This window comes from Cnephaeus nilssonii, assembly GCF_951640355.1.
Source record: "Cnephaeus nilssonii genome assembly, chromosome: 7".
Classification (NCBI taxonomy): domain Eukaryota; kingdom Metazoa; phylum Chordata; class Mammalia; order Chiroptera; family Vespertilionidae; genus Cnephaeus; species Cnephaeus nilssonii.
Genome location: NC_137078.1, coordinates 21,536,058 through 21,555,373, shown reverse-complemented (window position 1 = coordinate 21,555,373; position 19,316 = coordinate 21,536,058). Strand labels below are relative to the sequence as shown.

At 39.9% G+C, this 19,316-nt stretch overlaps 1 protein-coding gene across 5 annotated transcripts in view; it reads right to left on the bottom strand.

Annotated features, from left to right (window-relative positions):
* The window catches only part of PHACTR1 (phosphatase and actin regulator 1), a 287,668-nt gene that overhangs the window by 211,340 nt on the left and 57,012 nt on the right, over positions 1 to 19,316 (bottom strand). The window contains exon 1 of one of the 5 annotated variants that reach the window (XM_079776165.1): positions 9,351 to 9,408. The exons of the other annotated variants lie outside the window; for them this stretch is intronic. The gene's annotated coding sequence lies outside the window, so the exon portion shown is untranslated. Of the gene's footprint in view, positions 1 to 9,350; positions 9,409 to 19,316 lie in introns of those variants that run through there. 5 annotated transcript variants of the gene reach the window in all.

Genomic DNA, 19,316 nt, shown 5'->3' with positions numbered 1-19,316 from the left:
AATACCATGATGTCAATATTTCCACAGGTTTTTCTAACAGCATTTGATATTTGTTGAACTATCCCTCAAGGAACATTGAAGGTAATTTCTTGATCTATTTCATGGCATTGGCTACCCAGAAAAGTAAACTTCTGCCATTCATACTGGCTCAGATGCAAATATAACTGTTCTCTTGATGCTTATTTAAAAATTAGATGCAGTTACAGAATTGAATGGATTTGAGAAAGACTCAATGCAGAAGGTCAAGCCAGGTTATTAAGGGAATACTTATCTGCAAATAGGTCTCTCTATACCACATAGTACTCACAACTCCAACCCCCAAGCCAACAATGGGATTTTTAAAATTATCTGGAGAACTCAGCCACTGAGGGGAAAACAGTAACTGTCCATTTGACCTCCTTCTCAGTAAACCAACAGAGCAATAACTGGTCTTCTAAGATAAAGCATGAGGGGAAGTGGTCACAGGGAGAAAAGTCTATATTAAGTACATTAATAAAAATTGGCTTTCCAAACAAACCACCTTTTATGAGTTCAATTCAACTAACATTTCTGAGCATTTGTTCTCTGTGCGGTGTTGTGAATCAGACCGAGCTGAGCCTGTGCTCTTCAGAAGTACACACACTCCTGTGGGACACATGCACACACGCACACACACCTGCACAGTCATCCCAAGGCTGAGACGAGATATGGAGAAACTTCTCAGAATTATTTGAGGATAGGTCATGAAGAAGTTTTAGCAGAAATATTTCCTGCAGCCACTTTTGCTCTGTTATATTTAGTATAAGATATAGATGATTTTATTAAAAACCATAAACTAGCACTTTGTTTAGGCATTCTGTGGGACAGGAAGAAGGCAAATCAGCTCTATCTGTATAGCACCAAGAAAGTTATTTTCTAGAACAATTCATACTACAGAAATTGGAGGAACTTTTGTGCTTGTAGTTAGGTTTGTATGGTTTAAGCTTCAAAATTCTGACAGCCTGGCCAGCATGGCTCGGTGGTTGAGCATTGACCTATGAACCATGAGGTCACTTTTCGATTTCCAGTCAGGGAACATGTCCAGTATGCGGGCTCAATCCCCAGTAGGGAGCATGCAGGAGGCAGCTGATCAATGATTCTCTCTCAACAATGATTTTTCTCTTTCTCCCTCTCTTTTCCTCTCTGAAATCAATAAAAATATATTTAAAAATAATCCTGACAGACTGAATCCATACACATATAGCATTGTCCTTTCTGGCTTTGAGGCCAACCAAGTAGGATAAACAGCTGGAAACAAACAGCATTATATGATGATCTTAATTTTTTTGTCTAGTTTTTTATACAGAAAGAATCGATTATTTAATGATACACTTCAAAATAACGTGCCCATAGGTGACAACATGCTCATGAAACTCTAGCATCAATACTTTCTCTGTATAGTCCTGTCATAACAATAGATAGGATAAGTCAAGTGTATGCAGTTATTAAATCTTTAAAATAAAAAATAACCTCAAATAGTTACATGTCTACAATTTAGTTGAGCCTGGACAGAGGGAACACTATCCTTACTTCATTCATCCAAATCATTTCCCTGCCCCCCCCCCAAAAAAAAATTTGGTAAAGATTTTGCTGACATTCAAAATCTAATGTTCAAGAGTTTAAAGATGATTTTTGTATTATTCCTATTTTGGAATCTGATGGGGTGGGAGCCACAGGCTCTTTCTGTGACAAGAACAGGCACCAACGCTATCGTTAATGCTATTGTGCAGAAATGTTAGGTAATTTGGTTGTTAATCAGTTGCTCTTCTCTGCTGATTTTTCTCCTTAAAAATGTAGTTGCAAGTTAAGATTAACACCGTAGCACATTAAAGAAAAATGAAAGTCCAAATAGCAACATAAAACAACAACAAACATATCTACTCATATTATCATCCAAGTTCTCAAACAATATAAAAATTCATGATAGAGTAATTAAATATCACACCAAGGCACAATGGATATTCTATACATACTAATAAGAATTATCCAGAAAATACTGTTGTAAACACAGCAACAGTAGTATTTATTCTACCATGCCATGATCTCACAAGGACTGAGAGCTTAAAATTAATACAGATATTTTCTCATTTGTTTATATGGTTCCTCTTCTGTATTTAAATGCTATAAAATTGTAGGGAGAGCAATACTTTAAAACAGATTTAGGAAAAAATAAATAGGTTGAGCTTTAAAAATTGTTTTGGGAAAGCCAACATTTTAAAAATATTCAATACTATGAGCCACAATTACTTTTTAAGGTACTGATGTCCAGTGTAAAATGTACCTCTTTAATAAATGGTAAATATAGAATAGTCCAGGAATAATTTGGCAAAATTATACCAAGTTATATAATACCAGAAAAGTATCTCCGTGGGTGATTGTTCTACAGAATTAGGTAAAATATTATGTTCCTAAATTCCTCTACCCAATGCTGAAAATTTGATATTTCATTAGACTAGTAAATTCCATAGACTTAGAATAGTGATATGGAAAATAATATACATTTTCCACCCATAAATATTTTCACGACACAATTTAAATACTGACACTTTTCTCAATATTCCCTATAATTTATCATCTTATTACAGGCTAGACAGCCACATTTCCATGTAGCACTTGGTGTAAGATCTATTAAGAAGTACAAACTTTGCCCTAGCCGATCTGGCTCAGTGGATAGAGGGTCAGACTGTGGACTGAAGGGTCCTGGGGTCGATTCTGGTCCAGGGCACATGCCCTGGTTGCAGGCTCAATCCCCAGTAGGGGTTGTGCAGGAGGCATCCGATCAATGATTCTCTCTCATCATTGATGTTTCTACCTATCTCCCTCTCCATTCCTCCATGAAATCAATAAAAATATATTTAAAAAAAGAAGTACAAACTTTGATTTCATTTTGCTTGCTACCATAATATTCCTTGGGCAAATGTGAGTTTAAAAGAAAATTGATAATTTTGATGCTTATTTTTAAATTATGAGTAGTATCAGCCTTATTTTACAAGTGAAATGTACCCTAAAGATAAATGAACTTGCTTTAGGTAGTATAGCCAATGTGCTGGAATGTAGCTGGTGTACAGGTAAACAATACTCTTATGCATTCCAAATGAACATCATTTTGCAGCCACATAAAACGTGATACATAATTAAATCAATCACTGGTCATGTTACATGAGAAAGCCACCCAAAAAGCTTTACCTTAGCATCAATATGGAAAAAACAAAACCAAAAATTTATACTGATTCATTTATTAAAGTCTTAAAAGATACTTGTTTCAATTAAACTAATGGCAGACTTATATCACTATTAGGATATAATTACATTTAATGCCATCAACCACCATGAAAACAATAATTATCTGCCTAAGGAAAATGCATAAAGACTAAAAATGAATGGTGGTACAATAAATGCATTCAAACTTTAAGGCCTAAAAAGACAAACTGCATAGGGATGGTCACCATATTTTCAAATTTAAGAAAATCGGCCTATGTGTGCTTCCAAGTTTAGGCATACATGTTGAGTAAATGGGTCAGATTATCTGAAATTAAGAACATTTTGATTGCTCTGGCATATATGTTTCCATAGTAATAAGTAAATGCTTAGATCTATTGGAACATGATGTCTCCAAACACTGTTTAATCCATACCAGTAGTTCTCAACTGAGGAGAAACATTTAGCAACAGCTATAGAAATTTTTGGTTATCACAATTGGCGAGTTGTTACTGGCATCTAGTAGGTAGAGACCACAATACTGCTAAATCCTACAATTCACAAGACAACCTCCCATAATGAAGAATTATCTGGCCCAAGATAGGAATCATACCAAGGTTGAGAAAACCTGTTCCATATACCTCGGCTTAGAACAAAAGACTTGAACAAAGCCAGGCCTAATTGGATAAATTCTTTCACCTCTTCTATGTAGTTCTGAACAATCATTGGCTCAGCTCATGTGTGACCATTCATGAATTTTCCAATATGCTCAGAAGACTAGTCCCTATCAACAGACAGCTGTTTCCCATGTGTGACTTATCTTGTTGCGGTTATAATATAAACAGCTCATTTCAAAAAGCAAATAGTTTGACTAATTTTAAAGTTCCTGGTTTATGAGCAATAGATTCCACTTTAGGAAATCATTGATTAACAAAACCAAGCAATTAATTGGTTCCAAGTGTTAAAAGCTAAGTTGTTTATGTACACTGAAGGCTAAAATCTCCCCATCGGAATTCCTATTTAATTGAAATTCCACAAGATTTCTAAGTAATTAGTGAATTTATTTAGTCTTCATTTGAAAATCTTACATTTTCAACTTCTTTTCTTCCTCTTTCTACTAGCTACAATATATTGAGTGTTATGTTCCAGGCACTATATGAATTACTACACATGAATTTTATAGTTATAACAATCCTAGTTGGTAGGATAATTATAAGGTATTATGGCATCATTTTCCTTATTATTCTTCAAACTCAAGAAGTCTGGAGAAAGAAAAAGGGGACTGAAAATAAAACATTTGACCATAGCACTCACAAGTCTGAATTCAATGTGAATTAATCTAGTACAATGAAAAGAAAAAAAGAAAAAAGCCAGGAGACGATCAATACTATTTATAATAATAGCACCACTTACTGAGTGCTTATTATATGCAGGTTCATTGCCAAACGCTTTGATATATTGTTTCATTTAATCCTACCATCAGCCCTTGGTGTAGATGTTGTTAGTCACCACGTTACAGATGCAGAAACTGACGCTTCCTTGATGAAAGCAAGAGGCACACCTGGGATCTGTGCTCTGTTCTGCCACTCTTGAGGGTCTACACCTTGGTTTGGCAAACCACGACCCTTCATTCAAATCTGACTTGCTTCCTCCCTTGTAAATAAAATGCTACTGGAAGACAGCCATGCTCTTTCACTTATGTGTTGCCTATGTTGGTTTTGTGCTACAAAAGCAGAATTGAGCAGTTACAACAGAGGCCATGTGGTAAAAACCTAAAATGTTTACGATCTGACCCTTTACAGCAGGAGTTTGCCAACATCTGCCTGAACTCTTCCATAGTAAGTAATGTCTGCTCCACCTTGAACTCCATATTGTTAGGCATTGGAGGTCCTTTACATACTTCTCCAGTTAGGTGGTAGCTTCACCTTCTTTAAGTATGACCCCCTGCTTTTATTTTCATAGTCATCTTTATGGCTAATACTATCCTTTTCTTTAGCAAAGAGTTTTTCTGAATAATAGTAATTTTATACAAGTGAAACTTATTAAAACTGATTTCCTCACAGTCTGAAATCATTAAAAAGCAAAAACTAAATGCAAAAACATTTACTGATCTTCTACTGGGCACACATTATGTGCCAGGAATTCAAAATGAGTAAAACACAACATTGCCCTCAAGGAGTTCGCAGATGAGCAGGGGAAACTGAGGTACACATATGGCTAACTAGGGACTAGGCAAAAAAAAAAAAAAAAAAAGACATGTGAAAATCCATTTCTCGGTTTAAGAAAAAGGTCTCCATTATCTTGAGTTAAATAACAGAATTATGTCTGATTTGTTCAGTAAGTAACTGTTCAGACACAGAATGGTAGAGCTAAAAGGATTTACAAGCTCAGCCTCTTCAATTCACAGATGGGAAAACCAAGGAGTCCGTACGTGTACTGAGCAGCGAGAGGAGACAAGGTTGCCTTGGGTGCCTGGGAGCTGAGCATTAACCCACATGCGTTTTGGAGTGGGACCCTGCAGCCAGGTTTGGAGCAACTTTCTGAGCCTGGGTTTCTTCATTTGCAATGTGGAGATCATGTTTAAAGGTCCTTGTGAGTAATAAGCAAGTTCATATGTGTAAATCGAAGAGCAACGCCTGGCTCTTAGTAAGTTTAGTATGAGTATACACTATGATGAAAATTAAAAATGAGGCATGGAAATGAACTAAACTCAAGTCTTTAAGAGAGCCCCAATTCACCATGCTTCTGAGATCCCAGCTGGCCTGCCATCCAAATATAAATAACTGATGCCCTTCCCATTGGGGATGGGTGGGAGGGGCTCACCATTCTTCTAGCTTTCTGTCTCAGACATAATAGAGTAACCTTTTCTTTTTCAGTTCTTATATCCCTGTTGTCTGGAAACCTCTCTGCCAAACCTACTGGCACCACCCTTGGCCAAGTACTGACCATCACACCCAGATTACTTGACCTTGCTCAGCTCCACAGCAGCCCAGCTCACCTCCAACCAATACCCTGTGCCTGGTGCACAGCTGATGCTGCAAGAGAGACCAAGATACTATTTTTACCATATTACTCACCTGATGAAGACTATGTCATCATTCTGAGTAGCACAGCCCTTTAAGTCCAGACACTTCTGTCTGTAGGTTAACATCCTTTAATCTTACCTGACATTATTTCTAATCATATTAATACAGTCATATTAAAAGAGACCTGATTTCAAATCAAAACAGCAACACATACTACCGGTGAGACCCAGCATGTGGCTTAATCCCTCTGACGTTCAGTTTCCTTTTCTGCCAAGCTGAGATAAATAGGACCTATCTCATGGGACTCTTGGGAAGATTAAGTACATAAATCCCATCCCTGTCAGAGCCTGGCAGAGAGTAAGTGAATACTTCACTCCTCCCCCCACTTTGTTCCTGTTCATGTGAATCCTTCCACTTAGGATGTCTTCCCTTCTTCCTGCTGCCAATCAAATTCAGCATCCTCACGCAAAGCCTTCTCCCGGGGCTTTAGTCCACACTGAGCTCCTGCTCTGGTGAACTCACTCATAGTTGGCACTACCCACTTTGGCCCTTAATCAGTGATTTTTACCCTGGGGTCATTTTGCACGCACACACACACACACGCACACACACTCCCCAGGTCATTGGCAATGTCTGGATATATTTTTGGCTGTCACAGCTGGGAGGTGGGTATATTAACCATGTGTTCTATATTTTCTGTTTTATGATGCTCTGACACCCTGAGGCCCTGAGAAGCTGCCCCTTCCAGGGCTAGCTAATTCCCAGGGACAGTGAACAATTTGCCTGCTGCCTTTCATAGGCAAAGCAACCAATCCAAAGCCTATACCCCAGACGCCTCCTTTGTCTAACTCTCACATACCAAGCTAATATGTCCTAAATCACCCCAGGGCCAGGTACCTGACAACCAAAGACCACCTCTGTAGCCCTATGCCAGTCTAAAGCATTCCCACTGTTCAATCCTAAGCTTGCTCAAACTTGCCTACCCTGACTCTCCCATTCCTCCCCTGCAAATGCTCTCCCCTCTGTCCTTCTGCCTCCTGAATGACCCTGGTACTTCCCCCTGCGGCCGGCCCTACGTGGCATGGTGTGCCTCCTCCTCTAGGAAACAGTGAGTGATAAACTCTTCTTTCAAAGGCATTGTCTCTATTCTGCCCCTTACCACCTCTGGCTGAAACAAATCCCAGGTACATTTTAAGACAGTGGATGCTATTAGTGGGCAGAGGCCACAGATGCTGCAAAATATCCCGAAATGCATAGAACACCACTCCCTGCAAACAAAGAATAATCAGTCCAAAACGAAACAGTCCTGAAGTTGAGAAGCCTGACCTAACATGCCCCACACTGGGATCACAAGGCCTCTGGAAGCCCAGCTCTGCCGTCCGTTCTATTGCTCAGCCTGACCAGGGAAAAGGAGGAAGTCCCTGATTCCTGAACTGGCTGAACCACCGGTGCAATCAATATAATAGTTTAATTTATAGTTATGGATTTTTAATACAAAAATCACTGAATGGTCAGCAAAAGTGAAAATATTTCTTCTCAGTTACTATGTGAAGTTTCGTGGTAACAGCTTCTGGTGGGAAGGAAAAATCCATGAGCGCTACTGGAGGACTCCAAAACAGCCCATTGATTTTCCTCTAGTGTGTCTGCCACTTGTGATGGGCTGCACTTCCCCACCGCCCAAACCAGTGTGTGCTAGGAAATAAATCTGGGTAAAGAAGTACATACACTCTGTTTCTGCCGAAACCGGTTTGGCTCAGTGGATAGAGTGTAGGCCTGTGGACTCAAGGGTCCCAGGTTCGATTCCGGTCAAAGGCATGTACCTTGGTTGCGGGCACATACCCAGTAGGGGGTGTGCAAGAGGCAGCTGATCGATGTTTCTCTCTCATCGATGTTTCTAACTCTCTATCCCTCTCTCTTCCTCTCTGTAAAAAATCAATAAAATATATTAAAAAAAAAAAGAAGTACATACACTCTGTTTTTGAAGTTTCACAGTGCACATGGGCAGACCAAGGGGTCAGAGACTGAAACAGTCTACTTAACTTTGCTTAGCTCAGTTTTCCAAATAAGTTTGATCTTGAAACGTTTCCCATACCATCAATTTCCACCCAATGGAGCAAGTGCTATGTGGAACCCATTTTGGAAACAGCTCATTAAAGTTGACAAAAATCTCAACATTGAACTTTAGAACTTGAACTCTAAAGTTCCTCACACTGTAATCAGAGCTGCTTTGGGACACGGAACAGAGAGAAGCTGACACAGCCGCCCTCGACTTCGGAAGTCTCTGGCAGAAAGACAGCACCTGCTGGTCTCTGCTGGAATTCGGGCAGACCAGATTTCCAGATGGCATGAAGAAATTGTCTCTCCCACCTTATATCCTTGCATTGGTTATAACAGTACAGACCTCAACATATTTAGACCCCAGGTGAAAAAGTATTACTAGTATTTTTCCACAAGCAATTGGGCTAATTTAAATTTTTGAGTGAGGAGGAACCAAACGACTTATGAATATACCTTGAATATCCACTAGGAAGAAAAGCAAGGGAGCCAATTAAGACCAAAGGTTGTGGTGCAAAGTACCTCAATGTTCCCATCCACCTCCTGACTAGTCCCTAACCCACGCTAACATCTTCTATCCCTAAGTCACAGACAGGTTTGTTCATTTTTATAACTCTGTGACATCTATGGAAATAGTTGACTAGCAGAGAACTGTGAATTCTGAAGAGGATCTGGTGTTCCTAGAGGACCTCAGCCCATCCATCCTTGCTTATGAGTGTGCAGCCTTCCTCTGCTGGGCAGGAGGAATGGCCATCAGCAAGTACTCTGGCCTCTAGAATAGCCTTCGGCAGATTGCTCTATAGGGCTCGCCATAGCTCTGTGACCTGAACAGTCTGAAAGGCTAGGCTGAGTGTGGGGGTGAGGACATGCACAGGCAGATGCAGTGTAGCGGCAATGATTCTGCCATCTGTTCACCTAACGCAGGGGATCCCTCTACTTTTTCACCTTGAGATAAAACGACTATCATTTCCCCCATCCTAAAGGCATACAGCCATCCTCCCACCAATCATCTCCACACACAGAGAGCAGAGCACGGAGGGAGGAGACACTCACCTCCTTCCTCCCTTTGAATGTGCAGGCCAGCACCATGGATAGAAAAGCAGGACACCACCCTGTGTGTTCGATGTTTGAAAATGTTCCACATGCCTCCTGGACAGTCTCCAGACCCTCTGGAAAAAGAAGCACCGTCCTCCTCCTATCCTTCACCCCCTTTCGCAAGAAGGAAAACAGAGGCCAGGCCTGAACGACTGTCTGAGGCCAGTCTGTGCCTAAGTCCCAGAGGGTGCTCTGTTTTCCTATCCCGCCCCTGGAGGCTAATTCCTCCTGTCTGGTAAACACTGCCAGGAATTGTACTCTTAGGATTTGTAATAAAAATAAGGCCTGTTTACTTTTTAAAATCATGGCAGAAATCCTCCTAGTTAAATCTTACTGTAGGCTATGATATTTTCAGAGTAAATTTGTGCCGTTTCATTCATGGTGAATTATGTACTTTGAGCTAGTAACACACACTGGCCCATATGTCATACTTATGGTTTAAAGGCTGAATATCATTCCTGTTTGGTCCTCAACACTTGCTTATAGATCCCCTGGTGAACTTCAGAACCATCAGCAATGCTAAGAAGGGAGCAAAAGAGACTATACACCTGATCCAATTCCATTGTAAGCAGTTGCCTTTATTTAACACGTGATTATTAATGTCGACACTAACTTCAACATTCCCATTGAAATAATTTGAATCTAAAAATGTTGTATTCCTACTCATTTATGCATGGTATAATATAATTATTTAGTCAATATATATATATATTTCCTAAAACTAACTCTATGTTCGGTGTACCACACACAAACACTCACATGAATAACTTATAATGTATTCGGCTATACATTATTGTCTCAAGCTGTTCTATTAGAGGTTTCATCATCTTCAAAGAATTAAAATGTGGGGTATAATATCCCCTGTTATGAGCTGATCTTTATATTTTAGAAATACAATAATCGCTCCACAATATATTATATGTCATCTAAATGGAGTAGAGCGGAGAACAACTTTTAAACTGTGGTTCTGAAAAGCTCTGGGACCCTATGGCACCATGCGAGGACAGGCCACCTCCCTGGCCTGAACCCGAGCATTCCCCCTTTCATCTGGTTGGTACTTGGGGATCTTCTAAGATAATTGCTTTCTTCTTCCAAAGAACAACTCTTCCTTTGGCTATATGTTTGTCTTTTATTTCTTGAATGTAGATGCTCCCTTTTGTATATGTTCCCCTCTTCCTGAAAATTTAACCTAGGCCTGCAGCCTAATGATTGCTACCCTCAGCAGGTACTCCAAGCTATTTCTACTGTCTTACCCCAAGAAATCTGCCTTTTCAGTCATGATTCAACCTCAAAGACCTGGGACAAGGATGGGAGGGGTCCAGTAGCTCACCATCTCTATTTCCACCGCAAAGGACTCAGCTGCAAATATTAAAACCTCTCGTTTGTATACAGTTTTACTTTGGATAGTAGTGTTCTGACCACAGGCGGCTTAATAGTGCATGAATAATTCATGTCATGGCCAGGAGGAAACTGCAGCACAAATTCATTCTGGACAGGAAAACATTAGGGTGTTGGGCAAGGGAAGCCTTCACTGTGTGTTCATTTGGGGGATGACGAGCTTCTGTCCGGGGCCTGTTTGGTGTTTTGAGTGGGCTGGCAGGCTGACTCACACATCAGGGAGTTACCGAAAATGGGAGAGGGCGATTCTTAAAAACGGAGCGGATCTGCAATGGTCCCTGTCACCAAGATCTGCTTCTCTATACATTCTTTCGTCATGTGGAGTAGTCTGGCTTATCAGACAAGCGACAGTTTCCAAACATAGAAATAAAAGTTATCTACAGTATATGTTGCATATGTCAGCCAAACACTCGCCCATAAACAGACTCTAAGTCTCTCATGAAAGAACCTAATTCTGGTACATGCCTCCCTGTCAGAGACGGATGGTGACTGGCTATGTGGCAGATTTCATCCCTCCCTCTGTGCCAGGAAATGCTGGTGCCAACTCTGACTGAGAACACCTTCAGGATCTGGAGGCCTCACTACAGGGCAGCTCCCAGGAATTCCAACCAACCAGTGATGCCCTCGTGGCAGGCTTCTAGTCCTTTTTAAACTTTATTTCCTGTCACCAGAAGAATTACACCTGGCTTTGCTTTCCCCTTTTCTTGCTTGCTCCTCTATCTTTCCGCTCGTGAACTTGGAGCAGTGCTACTGTTTGGAGGAGGTTGCTCTTGGACTTGAAATAACAGAAGAACTGAAGTGAGGGGGCCAGGAACTCCCCCCACCAAGAGCCACCACAGGGGTTACGGCTTGTTTAGAAGATAATTATTGGATTTTATAATTACTTTTGTGGGTTGCAAGGTAATTACTGTGGAGTCAAATCTCCATGTGCCAAAATAACAGAGTGATTGCTCTAAAGTTCACAAGAACAGCCAAGATGGTGAGGTCTTAGGTGGGGATTAGAAATCCAGCCCCTCTGTCGGATGTGCCAGCCGGAAGCCCACTGGAAGGTCAGGGTGGGGGTGGGGCAGCAAAGATGCTCCACAAACCTGGTTCAAAGCACTTGTTTCTTTTAAGCTGATTTTCTTTTAAAATCTATCCCTCTGAGTCATTAGGACATCAAGCAGCCTCTTAAAAAGACTGAAACTGCAATTCAGGTGAATAACAGACACGCGATTGAGTCCCTTTCAAGTCTAAGCTCAGATGTGGTGCTAAGGCAGTTAGGGGGTAACATCTCATGATAGGAACTCTGTGATAGTGCAGGCTCAGAAAACTGTGTTTTTTTTTTTATAAAGACCAGAGAAGATTTCATAAATTTTCACATAAATATTTCAGGCTTTGAGGGCGTCTGTTGTCACTCTCAGCTCGGCAGTGGCTGTGCAAAGTCACCACAGACAGTACGGGAATGACTGTGTGGCTGTGCTCCACCAGACCTTGGATATGGACATTGACATATGAATTCATACAAGTGTCTTCCGTCATGAAATTGTACTCTTCTTTTGATTTTAGTCAACCATTGGGAATTGAAAAAAAAATCTCAACCTGCAAAAAGCAACAGATGGCTCTTGGTCTACAGCTTACCACTCCCTGATCTAGATGGGTGTGGCACCTCAGTAAGATCTTCAGGGAAGAGAAGTGCTAGTAAACTCATTTTACAGGTGGGAGAAACTCAGGGTAGAGGTGACCCAAGAGTGAGTAGCGGGAACCGGTGGTCCTTAAGGTTTCCTCGTTCTAACCAAATACACTCTTTGCCAGTCGTTTCATCTTCCACTTTTGAATAAATTGACAGTTTGCTTGGGGTGGTGGTTTTTGCCTAAATTTTCATAAAAGAATAATTTTCACATTTAATTACTAGTCTTTCACAAAATAACTAGTCTTTCTTGGAGGTTCACAACTCAAAGGCAGCCAACGGTGGCTGGAGAGGAGGAACTAGAGGACAGACAGCTCAGAGATGACAGCATGGGCAGGGGACATATGTAGTACGTTCAACAATAAAGATTTTAAAAAATCCTCCAGGGTGGTTATGATAGAATACATAGATAATAACAAGTATTGGAGAGGATATAGCTAAATGGGACGTCCATATACTCATTGCTGGTGGGAATATGTAGTGGTGCAACCAGTTTAAAGAGATCTGGCAGTTCAAATGGTTAAACATGTTACCATATGATCCAGCATTTCTGCTACTAGGTATACATCCAAGAAAAATGAAAACAAATAACCACACCAAAACTTGTACATAAATGCTACAGAAATATTATTCATAATAGCCCAAAAGTGGAAGCAACCCAGATGTCCATCAGCTGATTAATGAATAACCAAAATGTGTCATATCCATACAATGATTCAGCAATAAAAAGAAATGAAGTACTGATTTATGCTACAGCATGGGTGAACCTTGACAAGCAGAGGACCATATGTTTCATGATTCTATGTATAAGAAATATCTAGAATAAGGAAGTCTATAAAAACAAGAAGTGGATTAGTGGTTACTTAAGGACAGCAGATATCGGAGACCTGGAGGGAACATGCTAAGGGGAACAGGGCTTCTTTTTGGAATAATGAAGATATTCTAACACTGATTATGGTGATGGTGCACAACTCTGAATATACTAAAGGTCACTGAATTGTACACTTTAAATGGATAAATTGTATGGCATGTCAATAATATATCAACAAAGCTACTAAACTCCAGTGACATTTTTCACAAAAATAAAAAACAAAACAACTGAAATTTGTATGTAACCACAAAAGACCCTAAACAGTCAATGCAATCTTGAGAAAGAAGAGCACCACAATTCCTGATTTCAAACTATACTACAAAGCTACAATAATCAAGACAATATGACACTGGCATAAACACAGACACACAGACCAATGGAACAAAATAGACAGCCCAGAAATAAACCCCTGCATATATGGTCAATTAATTTACGACAAAGGAGCTAAGAATATAAAATGGGGAAAGGATAGTCACTTCAATAAATGATGTTAGGAAAACTGGACAGCCACATACAAAAGAATGAAATTAGATTCCTACTTATAACACAGAAAAATCAACAGAATTAAATGTTAAATCCTAAAACTCCTATAAGAAAACATAGGAGTTAAGCTCCTTGACATAAGTCTTAGCAATGTTTTTTTTTTTTAATTTGGCAACAAAAATAAACAAGTGGGACTACATAAACTAAAAAGCTTCTGCACCCCAGGGAAATTCATCAACAAAATGAAAAGACAACATTCCAAATGGAAGAAAATGTTCACAAATCATATATATGATAAGGGGTTAATATCTAAAATATATAAAGAACTCACACAACTCAATAGTAAAAAACAAACAATCATTAAAAAATGGACAGAGGAACTAAATAGATATTTTTACAAATAAGACATTCAAATGGCCAACATGAAAAGGTGCTCAACATCACTAATCATCGAGCAAATGCAAATCAAAGCCACAATAAGATATCATCTCACACCTGTTAGATTGACTATATATCAAGAAGAGAAGAAAAGACAAGAAATAACAAGTGTTGTCAGGATGTGGGGAAAAAGGAACCCTTGTGCACTATTGGTGGGAATGTAAATTGGTGCAGCCACTATGGAAAATGACATACAGATTCTTCAGAAAATTAAAAATATAACTATCATATGATGCAACAACCCTCACCCTTCTTGGTATATGTCCAAAGGAAATGAAAACAGGATATTGAAGAGATATCTGCACACCTTTGTTCACTGCAGCATTATTCACAATAGCCAAGACACAGACACAATCTAAGCGTCCACCCCTGGATGAATGGATAAAGAAGATGGGGTGCATGGACACACACAATGGAATATCATTCAGCCACGGGAAGGAAGGAAATACTGCCATTTGCTGCAACATGGATGGACCTAGAGGGTATTATACTAGGTGAAATAGGCCAGACAAAGGAAAACAAATACTGCATGTTATCACTCATACGTAGAATGTTAAAAAAAAAAAAAGTCAAACAGAAACAGGAAGTAGAAAAGTGGTTACCAGGCACTGGAGGATGGGGAGTTGGGGGCAGGGAAAATAGGGAGAGTTTGGTAAAAAGGGGGCAAACGTTCGGCTATCAGATGAATAAGGTCTAATATAAACATGGTGACTACAGTTGATAACACTGTGTTATATAATTGAAATCTGCTAAGAGAATGGAACTTAAATGTCCTCACCAATACATACATACATACATACATACATACATACATACATACAAATAAAGATGAGAGGCAAGGGATGCATTAATCAACTAGATGGGGGGAATCCCTTCACAATGTATATACATAGATCAAATCACCATGATGTACACTTTAAATATCTTAAATTTTTTTGTCATTTATGCCTCAACAAAACTTAAATTAAAAACAAAAACAATAAATAGAAAATAATTTTAAAGCTACTTAAAAAAAAATCCTCCAGAGAATCTTGTATCCCATCATAGAGCAAGACCCAACTCCTCAGCATGGTATCGAAAGCCTTTCATGGTTGACCTCTACCTATTCCCCAGGCTCCCTTTCATCATTCCCCATCTTATATGCTCTATCCAGTCGTATCAAATCACTGTCCTGTAGTCACTTTAATAAATGGATACATATTAATTAAATAGATTAATAATTAATAAGTTAACACATATATTCATATGTTGAACACATTTTTAAATGTCTAACAGCTATGCACTGTTCCAGGAGCTGAAAACACAACAGTGAAGAGGAGAGACAAGAAAGACCCTGCCCGCCTCTGGCCTCCGAACCTTTCTCTGCACATGCTCTTCATCGTGCCCAAGAGACTACCTCAGGCATCTTTGCCAGCACAATCCTATTCTCCCATCACAATTTAGCTCAATTGCCATCTCCTCCCACATGACCTCCTGGCCTTCTCCCTCAAGGGGATGGAGTCCCGACCTGTGTGTCCACAGTATCCTGAGTCTACCTCCGCTATACACAGGAAATATGGTCGAAGACCCCCAGTGGATGCCTGAAATAGCAGATCGCACTGAACGCTATATACTGTTTTTTCCTATACATACATAACCTATGATAAAGTTTAATTTATAAATTAGGCACAGTAAGAGACTAAGAATAATAACTAATATAAAATAGAGTTATTAAAACAACATACTGTAATAAAAGTTATGTGAATGTGGTTTCTCTCTCTTTCCCTTCCTCTCACCTTCCCTCCCTCCCTCTGATAACCGATCTGATGAAGGAGACAGCTAACAGGCAGAGAGCATATACAGTACAAAGACAATAGACAAAGGGATGATTTGCGTCTTGGGTGGGATAGGGCAGGAGGACACAAGGTTTCCTCATGCTACTCAGGATGGCACACAATTTAAAACTTATTAATTGTTTCTGGAATTTTCCATTTAATATTTTCAGACTGTGGTTGACTGGGTAATGGAAACCATGGATAAGGGGAGAATACTGTATAGCAAAGTCCTCACTAGACTGCAACTTTCTCTAAGGGCAGGAACTCATCCTTTATCTCTCTGTCTGCACACCAAATTCACTATAGGCATCAATGCTTGTTATGTGAGTAAACGAAAGACCATGTTCTACCCTTCTTCTGGCCTTGGGCATAGAAATAGTACAACTGTAAGAATAACCAGCACATTATTCCTTTCGTGTGGTTTACTGCTAATGTCCTGGCTGAATGTTCCCCAGGCAGCAAATCTCTACTATTTATTTCTTCTTTCCTAACCCAACAACTGGATTCTTGTTTGGCTGCTGGTTCTCTTACCCCGAGCTTTGCAACTTTGGCCTCTTTGGTCTTTTCTTTTCTCCCTTATCAACCTTTGGGCTGAAGGGAAGCACATCCCTTCTCCTACCCCTTGCTTTCTGGCCTTCATCTGGCTCCCCTTCATCTCAATGCTTTCATCACAACTGTCTACTTGGCATTGACCTTGAAGCCTTTGAAGGTGATTCCTAACTGGCTCACCATGCCCCCTCCTTTCAGACACATCTTTAAACTCGAAATGCCTCCTGAATTTTAAAAAAGTTCTTACCGTTCATATTAATTAGCAAAGTACAGAAATGAATGTTTGGGGCTATGCAAGTATTGACCCCTCCCTCTCCCAATAATATTTTATGTATATATATATTTTCTATTAATCTTTTAAAATCTCCTTTAGACATACAGATATATTTTAAGCTACAGATTTTATAAATATTTTAAACATTTTTTTCCTAAAGTAAGTGAATATTTACAGATGTCTATAAAGTGTCAGAAAGATATACGAATGGAAGGGGAAATTACTAGTAAAATTACGTATGAGTTCAAAATTAATAAGGCAAACTGGCTTTGAATTGCTGGTGCTTGAAAGTGTTACTGGGCCTCTTTATGGGTCTGTAACAGAAGAAAAGAATCCTGCCTTTTTTTTTTTTGACACTTACTGCTCAAGGTCTTGAAACAGGCTTTCTTGAGCTATAAGTGCTCATGGCTTCCAGGTCCTTTCTCTTGTCTGGTCCCTGCCTAGCACTGCCAGCAACACCATCATAAAATCCCACTCAAATTTACTTCATCCTAATACAGGAGTGGGGAGAATGTGGGTGATGCATCTATGGGGTTCATTACCGTATTCCGTCTACTTTTGTATATGTGTAAACTTTTCCGTAATAACAGTTGTTGGGTTTTTTTAAGGTCATGTGATCACTCCACCTCTGCTTAAAAACCCCTGTGCCACCTTCGGTGCTCACTGGGTGAAATCTGAACTCTTTCATAAATTGTGTCAGGATTTTTCGGACCTCTCTCTTGCCCAAGGTGGGGCCAACCACTCTCTCTACTTTCTGTCTCTAAAACAACACTTTTCTTTCTCAAACACAAACACTTAAAAATTCTGTGCATATATTTGTCTACCTGTCTACCTCCCTGTACTACAGTATAAGGTCTTTGAGAGCAAAGACCACACTGCTTTCATGATATTTATATTACCAATGTTTAACATGGCACATAAAAAATGCTTCACAAATATAGTGCTGAGGAAAATGATAAATTACCCAACGTATGTTTCCAGACTAACTCATGTCATTTTTCCCCATGTTCCACCTGCTGAACTTACCTACTTTCTCCCAACACATGCTCTTTTAAATGGTCCGTGTACAGTTTTTTCCTTTACTGAAATGCCCTTCCCTCGTTATCTGAGAAAAACTTCTCTATTAGGTTCCACTCCAAATATCACCTCCTCTGGGAAGCCCTCCTGACTTATTCATACCATTATGACTTCCTCCAATAATTTAGCAGTTCACTTTCCTGCTACTCTCACTGAAATCCAAACTCTTCAAAGGCAATGACTGGTTGTTGTACCTCTTGCTATTTTCCCTTAAGCTGAGAGGGCTCTGCATACATAAGCTGCTAATTTTACAAACCAATGTAAGAGAATCAACAGCTAGCTGTTTGAGTACACAATGCTTTAATAAAACTGTGAGAGCACGACATCATTAGACTCTCCCTGTCCTGCACATGCCTTCTTTACACCCCTTCTTCACTTCTCTTCCCTACTCTCTGAGCAAGGGTCTTTCTTTTCAGGGTTCCACACAACCTCCATACTCTGCCCAAGTTAGAGCTTTGCCCAAGCTTTCCTGATCTTAAGAAAGCGGTTTCCTGCCTCTGTCCTTTGCCTCAGGCTAAGTCCTCCATACCTGTCACTCTGATTCTGAGTCATATCCCTCGGACCCATGCAGACAAAATTCTCCAGTAACTACTTCCTTCAGCTATTAATCTTCCCTCTTCCTCACAAGGATCTTACCTTGCCTATTTTTTTTTCTCATTTGTATTCAACTGACAAAAAATGCTTAGTCATTGTAAAAATAGATGTATTTGAGTACTTTTACCTAGAACATCCTAGTCATGATTGTTAAAACTTCAAAAAAAATAGTTTGACATGTACAATGTTGAAGAGGCCCTTCTCCAGTCTCACTTGTACTTCACTTGCCTTATTAGAAATAAATGTTTACCTGTTAAATGCAGAGCAGAATTAGGTGCTTTCACCTGGACCCAATCCAAGGAAGTTTAATTACTGAAGAGGCCAAGCAGTGCAGAATAATAGCAGGAGGAAAACACTCGACACAAAATTGGACTTGGCGGCAACAATACAAATGATAGTAATCACAGCTAATATTTCTCCAGCACTTTCTTTTGCCAGGCTAAGTGCTTTGTACCAATTACCTCATTTAATCCTCACAACTCCATGCAGTAAATAATGCTGTGGTATCCTAAAGTCACCCAGCTAGCAAGTGGATGAGCCATTATTTGAAAACTAGAGGCCCAGCGTGCACGAAATCATGCGCAAGTAGCTTGTTTCCGCTTGCCTCAGCTGGCTGTCCTGCCCATCGCTGCTCCTAGCTCGCTGCCCCACCCTTCACCACTTATAGCTCTCCACTTCTAGTAGCTTGCACCCCACCCCGCCTGCTGCGAGAGGCACTGCTTGTTTGGTCGTGATGGCGTTACGGCATGATGGCCAC